The sequence below is a fragment of the Theropithecus gelada genome, chromosome 13, assembly GCF_003255815.1.
Source record: "Theropithecus gelada isolate Dixy chromosome 13, Tgel_1.0, whole genome shotgun sequence".
NCBI lineage: Eukaryota > Metazoa > Chordata > Mammalia > Primates > Cercopithecidae > Theropithecus > Theropithecus gelada.
The window spans coordinates 58,209,040-58,215,500 of record NC_037681.1 but is presented as its reverse complement, the minus strand read 5'-3'; the positions used below and the strand labels follow the sequence as shown (position 1 = coordinate 58,215,500).

Genomic DNA, 6,461 nt, shown 5'->3' with positions numbered 1-6,461 from the left:
GAGAGGAGAGGAGAGGAGAGGAGAGGAGAGGAGAGGAGAGGAGAGGAGAGGAAAGGAAAGGAAGAAGGATTCTGAGAATTCTAGCTTTGTCTTGGTGCATGCTCTCATTCCATTGAAATCAAGCAGTTTCTACATGAGGCAAACAAGTTCCTAGGGTATTCAGAAAGGGGCAATATCTTGGTTCTTGCTTCAAGAGAGCTAACTGCTGCTGGGACCTACAGTTGAGCAATGACTCAGGGACCTGGCTGGTAAAGAGGAAGGAAGTGGCTATGGAAAGTTGCTGTTAAGTAACTGGAGCCCCAGAGTAACATAAAATTGACCAAGTCATCCCACCCCCAACACCTACCAATACTGAGAGTAACAATGTGGAGATAACCATGCAGGCTGCTGGGTCCATTTGTCACTTATTTGAGTTCCCTTCATTACAGCTCTTAATGCTACTGAACTCTAATTACCTGACATGGAAATGCATGAGATGAAGGAGCTGGAAGGGATTTGCCCTCAACTCCACGTCCCATGAGAGATTGATTTGTCTTTATATAAATAGCTATCAACTAAATTGAGATCATAAGAGTTTTATCTTTGAATATACCATATAATTGCATTCATAAGAAGTATTCAAAATAACCATTTCATAAATTTTTCCAATATCCCTATGAGTAGGGTTGTTTTTCTTATTTTACCAATGAGGAGTCTCAGTACTAAATGTCGGAAAAGTACTTAATGTGAGTAGCATGATAAAAAGTACACATTAAAACAAGAAGACATATTTTGACCATCAAACTAGCAAGGATATATAAATCATAAAATTAGCAACGTTTAAAAAATAATGCTTTATGCTGGCAAGGTTATGCTGACATTGAAATGAAAATTCTGTTTCTGCTGATAAAAGTACATGTTGGTTAAGCCTCTCTGAAGAGCAATTTGCAATGTGTCTCAGGAAAATTATTCATACATTTAGATGCAGTAATTTTATTTCTGAGATTTCCTTCTAAGGAATGTAGACAAATTTTGTATGCAAATATGTTTCTCACAATGTTTTTTATAATGGTAAGAACTTGGATATAACAAATATTTAACCACAGGAAGTGGTTATGATACTCCTACACAATGGAATATTATGGAGCCCCTAAAATTATATTTTTGAAAACTTTTAATGACATGAGAAAACATTCAGAATGTACTGTTAAGTGAAAAAAGCAGGATAAAAACTTACATAATAGTATGATCATGGTAATATAAAAACATATGTGTAAATCCATTCAAACTAGACTGGAAGAAATAGAACTTAGTTACTTGTTCAAGGTCAAATACCTGCCAAGCAGCGGAGCCAGCACCTAAACACAGTTCTTCTGACACTAATCCCAATGTCTCCTTCCCCATACCATGATGTCTCAGAAAATATTCAGTTTGAGTAATACATTGTTGTTCGTTTTATTAGAAAACAAGCCATTCATGGAATTATGCTGAAATCCATTACTACTTTGATTAGATTCAGGAATTCAAGTAAGTTTTGGGGTGTTGCTCAATTTCCACAGTTTTTCAAGTTGCTGAAACCACACCCACATTTACAACACCCAAGTATGCTAAGCCCACTGCTAGGACTCAGTTTCCAAAGTGTGTTACCTGCACTATATTTGTAACCCCCTTTAACACAGAAAGAATAATAAAATTCAATATACAAGATGACTTGGAGAGGTTATTTTTTTTCTAGTAGTTTCCAAATTGAACTAAACAGCAACATTACCAGGGTGATTTTCTCAAAATGCAGATCCAGGTCCTATGCCAAGAGATTCTATTTTAGCAAGGTACGGTGGAGCCCTGCCCTCTGAATTTTAAATAGTACCCTGGGCAGGACCATCTTTAAACCATTCCAACCAGTGATAGAGATGTGTTTGATGAGGTCCCTACATGCACGGAGTTACATGTGGTGATTCCACTACTTCAGGTTAGAAAAACACCTCTTCAAAACCCAGATTCATTTATAAAGTGAGTGTACTGGCCACTGAGTCCTGTAACTACTTGGCTCATTCTTTCAATGGTTACTGGGGAAATCACTTTATCTTCCACTGATGCTTGCACTGGTTATTTACTGTTGCTTAACAAAGGATTCTCAAACTTGGTGGCATCAGGCAACAAACATTTATCTCATGATTTCTATGGATCAAAATGCTAGGCACAGTTTAATTGGGTGCTCCTGGGTCAAGGTCTCTACTGAGGTTGCAGGCAAACTATTGGCCAGGGCTGTGGTCTCATCTGAAGGCCAGAGAGAGTGAGAAAAAGGGAGGGAATCTGTTTCCAATTTCACTTATGCAATTATTGACAGGTCCTTCTTCACTGGGCTAAATCACAACATGGTAGCTGACTTCCCGCAGAAAGAGAGAACGAAGAAAGCAGGAGTGAGAAAGCGAGAGTAAGAGACAGAACAAAAGAGAGTGAGCAAGAAAATGTGCACCCATATGCACCCAAATGTGCACCGAAGATGGAAGTCACAATCTTTTTGTGATCTAATCTTGAAGTGACATCTCATCATTTTTTCACATTTATTAGAAGCAAGTCAACTTCAGCACATAACCAAGGAGAGAAAATTATACAACAGTGTGAATACCAGAATCATGGCTCATTGTGGTCCATCCTAGGGAGTATTTGATGCACCGTCCTGGGCAAATGGCAGAAATAAATTCTATACTAAACCACCTTCACCTCTATCCTTCAATTTCTACTTGGTAAGTAAGCAGAGGTGAGGCTGGAGGGAACGCTGCATATTTATGATAGTTAAACCAAGAGGACCAAGGCAGAAAGAAAATCTGCAAGTTTAGTGTGGGTCAATGCTGGTATTTTCAAATGTACAGCATGAGCTATGAGTGTCATCTTTGGTATCAATGGCGAGACTCGGTTAATAGTGTCACTCATTCTTTTTGTTCTTTAAAGAAGTGCACATTTGAAATAGCCTTGGGGACTATTGTTCTCAACTTCTATTTTTTCTGGCTGTAACTCATGAAACCATATTCAGTTATTCTAGAAAAGATACTTGAACGTGATGGTCTGACCTCAACTGCAACTTGCTCAGGGGCCTAATACAACTATATCTTCCATTTTCTTTGAGAGGGAGACAACAAATATTGGGTAAAAAGTAAATGCATTTATACATTTTTATATGTATATAAGTATACAGTTAACTGTTGAACTACACACATGGGTTTGAGCTATGCAGGTCCACTTATAGGTGGATTTTTTTCAAGCAAATGCAGATTGAGGGATGCAAAACCTGGGTATAGGGAGGGCCGACTTTTCATATACACAGTTCTGTAGGGCCTAGTTTGGTATACACTGGTGTCTGGAACCAATACCCCTCATATACTGGGGATGACTGTGTGTGTACATGTATATATGTGTGTATATATTTATATGTGTGTCTATACATGTGTACACACATCACAACTCCTTGGGACCATCTGGAGTGTCTCAGCTTACCCCACATGTCCAGCTTAGCCTTGGTAGCAGAGCCTTCTAGTAATGTGAACAAAGTTAGGTTTCCAGACTCAACTAGTTTATCCACTAGATCTACCATGTAGAGTTAAATCCAGCTTGCCATCTGGTTGCCAGATGATGAGTGCTACAAGTATTTTCCAGCATCTCAACTTGCTATTGAGTCACAGCCACAAACAAAAGCAGCAGATACAGCTGCCTGATGGCTGCTTTTAGGATGCAATATTTTCTGTCTCTCCCCATGAAATCACTGGTGAGGAGGGAGTCCCCTTTGTCATTTCAGCTGCCAAGACATTTCATGCTAATGAACTGTGAAGGGGAAGTCGCTAATGATATGAAATCCCTTTTTATGGCCAGGGCTGGGCCAAGGCCACCAGAGGGGTGGTAGGGAGGTTCTTAACAACAGAGGCTGATTCTTGTGTTGGTGGAAGGTGAGAGGACAGGCCAATCCATAAACAATGCCCAAGGACTCTGGGGGCATCGACCTGTTTCCATAAGCCTCTATCCCCTTCCTCTCTGACACCTCAAAATTTTAGATGGGAGCTTAAGTTAGCTAGGTTCAGAGGGAAATAGAAGGAGAAATACTTTTGGCAGATCACCTAGGAAAACTAAAAGTAATTCCCAAGGTATCTGTTTGAATTAAGGAAAGTCCCATAAAAAATTGCTATTCCATTGGAGTCCACGTCCACCCTAATTCAAGCCAGCTGATAACCTGAAGACGTGAACGAAGGGGTGGCCAAGGGAAGCATGTGTGGTACAGTGGAAAGACCCCTGCTTGGGAAACAGAGAATCTGGTCCATGTCTCACTTTGTTATTTTTGGCTGTGTGATCTTGTGTAAAACACCAGAATTTTCTGAATTTTATATCCTTATCTATGTGATATCATTAGCTACTTCAGGTGATTGTTATGAAATTAAGTGAGATTACATCCATAGAAAGGGATATTAAAATACTGTCACTATTTTTAAAATGTATATATTTTTTCCATTTTCTCCCTGTGACAGAAATTCTGCTACCCGAGAGGTATGACTCTTTGGGATAAGGGGCTGTTCTCTTGGTGACCTTCTTAAAAAGCAAATGTCTTTGAAAAAAAGTAACATGGGATTGGTGAGTGATCAATCAATAGATTTCTTTTCCCCAGTAAATGGAGATTTTTGTTTGTTTGTTTTAGAGGCATTTTATTTAGACAACTAAAAACAATTAGATGTTCAGAAGCAGTGTACAATGAAAGAGAAATCAAACCAGTTACTTTATCATGTATTCCCTCTTCTTTACAACTAAAGCAAAAAATAAAATTAAAAAAAAGCATTCTGCTTTAAGGAAAACAGTCAGAAAAATAAGCCAATATTTTCTTCTCCATAATAACATAAACAGCTACAAGAACCCTAATTGTAATAAGAGAATTTGGATGTTGGCTTGTATATAGTCATTAAAAAGATAACAGGGCACTGTACTACAAGAGGATAACTCCACCTCTCTTCATCTGATACTCTTGAGTTTTGACTTAAAGGTAACACCAAGTTAATTGTTCCAGCACTGGAGCTAATTTATTTTCCCCATTATTTACTGCTCTTTCTGCCTTAAGCAGAGAGTAACTCTGGAAGGCTGATGCTTTTCTCTGCTTGTTCATTTTAGTCCATAAGTTGGATACTAACTGCGTCATATGATTGACCCTCAGGCCTTCACATTAGGAGTTGAAGAATAGATGTAATCAGAATTCTCTGAAGCTGTTTCTTCTCGCTCCTCTTCTGTTGTCTCTGGAAAACCAATCTTTGGCTTTGCCAGCTCACCACTCTCTTCTTCAGGAAGCACACATTCCAAAGGCCATAAGTTTTTCCTACCACAGTTTGCCCTGGTCTCAATGTTCCATCTTCAGAACCACTGGCATAGTGTTCTCCATCAGGACTAAATCTCACACAGTGAGTAGGACCAAAGTGTCCCTTGTAGGATTCGAATTCTTCTCCATGGTTATAATCATACTTACAAAGTTAAAAATTTCACCACCTGCAACAAGAAATTCTTTCTCAGGATGAAGAGATACAGAATTGATGGTTGCAGGAGCTTCAAAGGATTTAATTGGGTTCAAACTTACTGCACTATGAAAAGCAATCGATTGTCCATAAGTTATAACCAAAACTTCAGGAATATATTTTTATATCATTAACAGACATATTAAAATTTAGAGATTTCACTTCTGTCAGAGTAGCATGATCCCAAAGTCAAGCAGTTTTATCATCAGCAGAAAGAATCTGTTTATCCTCACTGCACCATAGGAGCGTTTTTTATACCAGAAGTGTGACCACTAATTTCCTTAGGTCTTGCTTCGGGTTTGTTCAAGTCATAGATGCGTAACAGTTTATCCTGTCCCTCAGTTAACAAATAATTACTATCCTCCATGAAATACACAGGATATTTATGTATTTGACAATGTATTTATGAGCCAGGGTCATCAATTCATCTCCTGAGACAGCATCCCACACTTTGGCTGTGAAATCTGTAGCTGCTGTAGCTGCTTTGGTGACATTCAGTGTTGTACCCCAAACAGCACCTTTATGACCCCAAAATGTTCCAATTCAGTCTCCTGTATCTCCTTGGCATAGCATAGGTTTACCATCTTTGCAAGCGCTGATTAAGAAATACCCATAAGGCGTGATGCCACTGAAGGCCAAATCAACCACGGGCCACTCGTGGCCAGAGCAGGCGAGTGGTGTCTGTCTCATTGCCATGGCGGCGGCGAACCCAGTGACCAGACTGACCAGCTGAGGGTCATCGTTGTCTTTTCTCTCCTCTGCTGCAGCGCCTTGGGCTCCTCCAGGCCCCCGCCCTGACACGGGCTGGGCTGCAAAACAGGAGAAGGAGGACAATCCGGTGGCACTGAGGTTAGGAAGGGGTGAGGGAGGGGTCAGGGAGTCTGAGACAGGCAAATAACAGTGGACCAGGGAGGGAAAGGAAGAAACTGAGTATTTTAAAGT

The 6,461-nt window shown here is 39.8% G+C and overlaps 1 pseudogene; it reads right to left on the bottom strand.

Moving 5' to 3' along the window:
- Positions 1–5,163: 5,163 nt before the first annotated feature.
- On the bottom strand, positions 5,164–6,215 carry LOC112604773 (annotated as a pseudogene).
- Between the last annotated feature and the right edge of the window lie 246 nt (positions 6,216–6,461).